This window comes from Acanthaster planci, linkage group LG02 (assembly GCF_054643075.1).
Source record: "Acanthaster planci isolate LZ-2023a linkage group LG02, COTS_SCS, whole genome shotgun sequence".
In the NCBI taxonomy this organism is placed as follows: Eukaryota; Metazoa; Echinodermata; class Asteroidea; order Valvatida; family Acanthasteridae; genus Acanthaster; species Acanthaster planci.
In genome coordinates, this window is record NC_141778.1 from 16,442,503 (window position 1) to 16,450,467 (window position 7,965).

Consider the following 7,965-nt stretch of genomic DNA (forward strand, 5'->3'; position numbering starts at 1 on the left):
ATCTCCGTTACAATAGACTTGTACCAATCGTACTTTTACCCTCCGGGGCAATTGTACGTCGGCATTATTGTCTCCTCTTTTTTTGCCCTTTTAACACAGCTTATTTTTTCAGTGGACATTTAGAATTTTTAACATTAATTTTGAATTAAATAGTTCGGGTCCAATGATATGCTTAGAACTCACGGGGGAATTAGAACTCAGAAAGCAGACACTTGTAACGATTGTTTCAGACATCGATAAACGAACGAGTCCGCCAAGAAAATGAAATTGATTTCGAAAACTGTCTGCAATTAACATTGGGGTAAAAAGTTCTGGTGAAAAACTGAAGTTATCCCATGCCAGATAAACGAACATAAAGGTGACGTACCGCAGTAAAGTTCCCATCTCAATATTTCAATGAAGGGCATAGGAGAAGACTGGAAAAAATTAAAAATGGAGTAAATTACGGGTAAAATGGAACTTCAGCACAAAATAAGGTTATTTTGTTTTCTTTGAAAACTAAATCATTCTGTTTATCCTCATTTATTCAAACTAAAGTGCTTTAAAGGCCATCGTAGAAACCATTTCTCGATACCGTGATAATAGAGACTCCACCTCCGCTTGCATACACAGATTTTCCGCCTCAGCTATCGTAGACCGGAGGAAAATAAATTGAACCACAAACAAAATCTTATGAATCAAGTTTAAAAGTACGAGTTAAAAAACTCCAGCGGTTTTTGAAATCTACGGTGGCCAAGACGTGCTACGCAAGATATATTATTGAAAGGGTGAGTCCTGATGTTTGGCATTCTTCTAATAGTCATTCCCAGTTCATTTAAATAAATTGCTTAAAACAGTAACGAGGAAATGAATTTTTACTTCATGCATTATGAGGTTCCTCGGTTTGTCACTATTTAACATCGATATCCTTACATAATAATTAAAATTGCTTAATTTAATGTGCCCGTTGCTTATTTACTTGTTTTGACAGTATCACTAGCCAACAGTAAATGTTCCCTATACCCTCCGGTGGTCTGTCCCCTCTTCCGAACACCCCATGACTCCATAAACCATTCACCGTCCACCTTGTCTCTCAAAAACAAATCTGTAATCACGATAATGAACAAATAATTTTTTTAAGAGAAGACAAATAGTCTTGATGTCCTCCGAAAAGACCTTCCTGTGGCTGCCGTACACCTAATTTCATTCCAACATGTACTGCGACGTTCTTTGTTATTTGTACGCCCTGCAACTACCGTCACAAGTTGAACACCCAGGCCTTTCCCCATCCACACCCCTCCCACACCCTTGGGTTTATGTCTGTCCCCTTTCCATGTTAATCATTGGCACATATCCCATCCCACCACTGATTACCGTTATTCATTGCACTTGGGCAACCCAGTGTCAACCCAAGTCTAGCTCTCTTCTGGGAAGATAAAATGAGAAACAAACATTAAAAATGGATCCACGTCCCACTAACTTTAATTCATATTCACTCACTTGACAAAATAGACTCGTTCTCTCGACTGAATAATCCAATAAGAAAAATGAGCGAAAAAAACAGATTTCTCGGCGACAAAATATCTCGGATGACCAAATTAGTTATTGCCTTTGCTAAAACCTAATTTATATACATGATTGATAAAGATGAGGTTTTTTTCACTTTTAATTTACCCTTCCAGGATAGGCTACATTCAGTAAGGAAAAAACGAAGGTCTTGACGCATGTTTTCTTGCAGGCCCTATACATGCAAACAAGGCATGCATAGCTTTATGTATAAAAAGAACATGGAAAATGATTATTTTGATGAGAGAAATGAGAGGAAAATATGCCTACTTGTTGGAACTCTTTCCCCCTTTTGCCTCCCTCTGAGAAGAGCCTTGCCTCAAAGCCGGGGGACACGTGGGGCGACTCCCCAATTGGAATTCCTATGATTGCCACCTTGCTCCCCTCTCAGAAGAGCCCGGGCTACGCTATATTGTCTCCATTATATTCGCCCGTATGGCAAAGTGATCCACCGCCTAATTAGCTCCGTCCATGGTAATTGTCATGATGATTACAAGGACTGCTATATTACTATACTTTTACTATTACTTGACACATTCTGACTCCATTTGTCACTCTTGTAGGGCATATGATAAAGGAGTTGTTTCAACGAATTAATGCTTCTAATACAATGTGGACTGAGTCTGTCATGCCCTATCAAGCTGCTACATTGGTAACTTTTTTATCTCGTGGCGGGTTCCCGTTGGACTTAGAATTAAGAAAACAAGGATTATCTAGTTACTCTGTTGATGGGGAGAAAAAGGCCTAATGTGCGTTTGTAGAAACTTGTTTCGGACTTTCCAAAAATTAAATTGTATTCAGCACAAAGAAAATGGTAGGGTCAATGTCTCATTCTAGTGGATAAGCAGAAATGATTAAACATTATACATGCCGTAGCATTGTTTGCAATGATATTGGTGCACTTTTAGTAATTTTTGTGATTTTCCCCATTTCCCCCTTTTTTCCTTTTAGGTTTTTTGGCTTATTGTTTGTCTCAGAGCGGGGTGTGGGGGCTGACCCCTTCTTAATCCGACCCCTGGATCTGTAAGTGGTTTGAAATACGGCCGAGCCAGAACACCTAAATCAAGAGAGTGCTGGTAGTCAGTGCGGCGCGGCCCACGTGAAGCAAGGCAACTATCACGCAGGCAAAACGAAAGAAGTTAGCACAGCCAAAGAGGTATTTTTTCGTGTTGATTGTAAATATGGGCCCTGTAGAGAAAGACACATAAACACTTCAGGATTTGTTTATCGCATCTCGGCAGGGGATACAGAACTGTTGTGACAAACTTTCAGTGTTTACAACATCCATCAATCAGACAATATTTGTTCGGCCCCCTTGATGTGCCTGTTATTGTGCCCAACCCGATTCTCTGACGTGACCTGGAGGGATCCACTCTCTGCCCAGACGTTTCGCAGTGTCCATCCGTTTGGTCGAAATATACAGAGGATAAACATTCTTTATTCAAACGTCAGTCTTTCAGTAGAGCGGTGTCCTGTGTGTCTCACACAAGAAGCAATCAAACGCAGTACAGCGACAGTCTCGACGAACACACTCTGCGAACAAAATTGAGGTATCGAGCACCGAATATTACCGACAACGTCAGGCCTGAAATCTACGTTTTGATCACGCGCCAAAGGTGAGTTCAGAGGTATGCTCTGCGTTAATATGTCTGCTCTAATCAAATGCATAAACCGCCAGTCTCGCGCGTATAACCGTGATTTTCAAAAGTATGGTCAAACAATGGGCGAATGGGAGCGCGTTCAGTGCGCATTATGCGCAACACTTAAATTACCTGTATTTGTTTTTGTTTACATGTGCTTCCAAATACATTCACCTTTTTGCTCTTCGGTACTGGTATCTCTTCTTTGCAAATGTTGCAACTGCGCACTGTTATCTCTATGGGCCAGATTAAACTTGGAAGAGGATTTTTACGATCGAAAAATGGTTTCGTAGAATTTCATGGCTAGAATTCTTCAACTGTGCTTAAATTCCCTGTACCGAGGGTGAATTTGCCCACAGTTTTGGTTTTAGTCGGGCAGCCGCGCAGATCACGAAAAACCCCTCTGGTTTTGAATAGGACCCGGTCAGGGGGACCCGGTGGTCTATACGTGTATGCGGCTCTAATACGGTTGATTCTACAGTGCGCGAAATCTTTCCGAACACGCAGTGGATGGACAGATTTCGCGTGTTGTCATTGGCCAACGCGTCGCAAACTCTTCCAGGCGCGCACTGTTAGCTGTAATCATTGATCTTTATAATGGAGATCAATTGCTGCGATGTACGACCGGTTCCTGTAAGGTACTAAAGCTCACGACAGTGATTTGCTCAACAGGAGCTGAAAGCATTTCAATTTATTGAATTTCAATTTGGTGACGTGATGTCATCTCCACGGTTGCTTTAACGCCACAGGGAACCAGCCTGAATTACCCGTATAAAGCCAAGCAAATTTAACATCACGAAACATTTACTGCAAATTTCGTTTGAGTTATATGCTCAAGTTCTGAAAATGGGTCATTGTAAAAATAAGGATCTAATTTTTTCGTGTCCCTGTCTATTCTGACATATGATTTGTAATTTCAGAACAAAACGGGCGATTCAAAAGAGTGCGCCACCAAGAGTTTGCAACGCGTTGGCCAACAGAATGCGCGAAATCCGTCGACCCTTTCCAAACGCGCATTGGGTTGACAGATTTCGTGTATTGTTATTGGCCAACGTGTTACAAACTGTTGCTGGCTAACTGCTGTGAAACGCCCATATTCTGTAATTTCCACGAGTGATGAATTAATGCAAATTATGTGTCAAACAAACAAAAATAGTTTTAAATCAATTTCAGTGATATTTCCACGTCAAATTACACAGGTCAGGTGTAACAGGGTCAGAAAAATGTCAGTGTTTTGGATCCCGAATTTATAAAATGACCCAAGTACGCCGTCCACCAAAACTTGTGTTTGCTTTTGTTTTCACGCAAAATGAACCAACCTTGCCCTGATCTACTGCTGTGCCATCGCATGAGTTTCTGTTTGCGATTATTACTGATCTGGTTCAGTATGTAACTCGAGGCTCTGTGCATAAGCCAGTTGCGCATTGCTCTGATGTAGCATGCGTGAAAACAACTAACAGCAAGTCTATTTTGAGGAAACATAAAGACGGAATTTGATGGAAGTCCAAAGTTATATGAACGTACGAAACAGATGCTCCCAATTGAATTTTGTTTGTAGCTGTAATTTATTGTGCGTTTTTGTGGTTTTTTGGAATGTTGAGTTTTTGTTTGCTTTGATTTGATTGCAATGTCGGGGGTTGTTTGTGGTACGAATTATATTTTGTTTGATTTATCCCACAGGGAAAAATGATACTTGCCGCAACTCTCTCGCTGTTTCTGTTATGCGGCTGGATAGCTGCTTGCAACACTCAGCCAAGTAGCGAGAGCTCCACAACATCTTCTACTCCGGGCTCTTGTTGTGGTGCATGCTACCAGGGTCCAGCAGGGGTCGCAGGGGTCCCTGGGGTCCCTGGACTTCCTGGGAGCAACGGAGTCCAGGGGCCAACCGGCCCGACGGGTGAACCGGGCATCGGCCTTCGTGGGCCAAAGGGAGAAAAGGGTGATCCTGGTGCGAAAGGAGATCGGGGCGAGACCGGAGTTGGTTTGAAGGGAGTTGTTGGGTCTCCAGGTGTTGCAGGTGAGATGGGGCAGAAGGGCGAAAAGGGGGAGCCTGGGGAAACGTCCACAGTGACTCAAGCACTGCAGTCTGTCGTTGCTTTCACTGCTTTCCTGACAAGTGACGTGTCACGGGATAGCGGGGATGTTGTTGTGTTTCCTTATGTAGAAACTAACATTGGAGGTGGGTACGATTCGCAGTCGGGCGTGTTTACCTGCTCAGTTCCCGGTCTCTATTTCTTCAGCGTGACACTTATGACGGAGAGCAACACAAACCCACGTGTTGACGCGTTCCTGAAACGGAATAGTGACAACATATTTCAGATCCATGACGAACACGACAATCATCACCACCAACCAAGTAATTCTGCGGTAATTCAGTTGGTTATTGGGGATACAGTTAAGATTGAGACTTCCGTAGCTGGAATAAGTATGCACGGTAGTTCTTACCATCCTTCATCGTTCTCCGGTTTTCTGATCCACCAAATGTAAGTTGGCTGAACCGTCCAAACCGTTTTTAACTGAACCGACGCTCCACCAGGACTTAAGCTACACATATTAAAAAACAAAATAAACTAAAACTGAATAATAACGGGAAATTCTGTGCTATTTGGAAAAACTAGGTGATTGCGTAAGACGTCTTCAATTGGCATTTTAAATGTTAATGTTAAGCATTTGTTGCAAATGTTGGAATAAAGGGAGGCAATCAACAATTGCTTAAATTTACCTGGTAAGCACGAAATAACAGAACTTCCAGTTTGTTGATGCTGTAAGTTATCCATTGAAAAATCTTGTCATCATCCAATGTATCATGTTTAGTATAAACCTCCCAGCATTAAAGTAATTTTATGCTTACGTCCGTGAGTTACCGGAAAATACATTTTTATTTATGTCCATGTACTTGTAGTTATCTTGGAAATTATTGTCGCAAGACTTATTTTGGAAATCCGAATGTTGCCCAAGATAGCGTCTCTAGATCGCAAAATATAAACGTGACGTTCTTTCCAAATTAAGGCGTTTTTCTCCAATGTTCGATATAATCAAACACATTTTTCCATCGTTTAACTTTATAAAACTCGTGAAATAGTTGTTGAACTGGAAACTAATTTGAAGTCGCTCTGAAATTTTGCCTCTCTTGCCTCTACATGAGCCTACCGGTATACTTAAGAGTTTTGCACCTTAATTCTTATCGGTTTCTTGATCTTATCCTACTCGTTAAATATCTGTTTTGCTCATGGTGTGAAAGTGGTTCGCAACTGTTATTGTGCATGCCCGTTGACTTTTCTCAATGTAGTGGTGTTTTACCATGTTGACAGCTTAATATTCTATATATATTCTTATACGATATATTATTATATTCTTATATTATTATATGTTTTATTTTTACATTTTAATCTATGGAATTTGAGGTATTCTCTGCTGTTATTTTGTGGCTCATAGTAAAATGTGTACTGAGCTGTATCAGATGTGTTTCTTGTCTTCGCTATTTAATTAAAATTTAATTTGTAATGGATGTACTTTTCAAAGTGAGATCCAGAGAATATACTCCGACCCATGTGCAGCATTTTTTCTCGGGGGGGGCACATTTTTAGGGAGGGGTCGTAAATCACTGATCATTGGCGAAACCATTACAAGTTGCAGGGGCTCATATTTGGCAAGAATTCATATCCTGCGCAATACACTGGAGGTAAATAAATCATTTACTGTATGAATTATTCATGTGGTATACACCTCAGAGGTGGGGTCAATCGTTCAACACTTCGGTTTCATTAGTTTTCGCTGTTTCCCCGCTCACCTTGTGAAGCTATGCTTGTTTGACTATAATTCATTAATATCGATCAGGCTGCTGCAGTAGGCTATTTCCATTAGTCTGTTCTGTCATGTTTGTGATAGTGCAGCATTTTGACAAATTGAAACATTAATTTAATTGAAGGAGACAAACAGAAAGTTAACGTTGTCCATTTGATAATTGTAACATTCACACAAACGTTGGATTCATTTAATGGAACTAAGCTTGATACATGTCTCTCATCTTCTATTAAGATCAACGTTTATTCTTCACGTGAGTAGTAGGGATTGGAGAGTTCTGGAGCACACACCCCTTTTTGCCCCGTTTTTGCCTAAAACTCCTGGGTACTACATCGATTAAAAAAATCGCAGAAATAGTTTTGACGAGAAAAAATGGGAAAAACCATAAATGACTCGAAATCCCGGGTTTTGCCCCAAAAAACCCCTGGGTACCACATCGACAAAAAGGACATTTTTAAAAAATAGAGACATTCTAGGGGATAAATCTATTTTACGCGGCTCCCCTTTGCTGGTGTGTTGGGTGACCTTTGGCCTACATCCGATCTACTTGCTGGGAATTATTTTGGTGATTTAGTAGAATAACTTACGGTGTATTGAACCGCCAGCGTTTACAACCACCTTAAATAAATGCTCTTTATATAAAAATAGCAGTATTAGAGAAAACATGTTGAATAAAAATGGAAAAATTTTAGAGACCTATATAAAAATAGAGACATGAGCAACCAAGAACAAAGACCTCTGTTAAAATATTTTATTCGATATAAGAAGCCGTTTTTAGAAGATTTTGTCAAACAGTATAACGTTCCGCTACTTGCGCCAAAAGGTAAACATCATACACGATTAGAACTAATAAACGCTATCAAAGAGGATCAAAAACAATTTAGGTATCTCCCGCGTCAGTCATATCGGCAGCTGTTGAAAACGGTACAAAAATATAATATTCCTTTTGCAAACAAAGACAGATATGTCAAACAGG

At 40.5% G+C, this 7,965-nt stretch overlaps 1 long non-coding RNA gene across 1 annotated transcript; it reads left to right on the top strand.

Annotated features, from left to right (window-relative positions):
• Window positions 1-2,501: 2,501 nt before the first annotated feature.
• On the top strand, window positions 2,502-6,646 carry LOC110973230 (uncharacterized). Its single transcript, XR_015424538.1, has 2 exons — window positions 2,502-3,161; window positions 4,866-6,646. It is a non-coding gene; the product is annotated as an uncharacterized LOC110973230 (long non-coding RNA).
• Window positions 6,647-7,965: the final 1,319 nt, after the last annotated feature.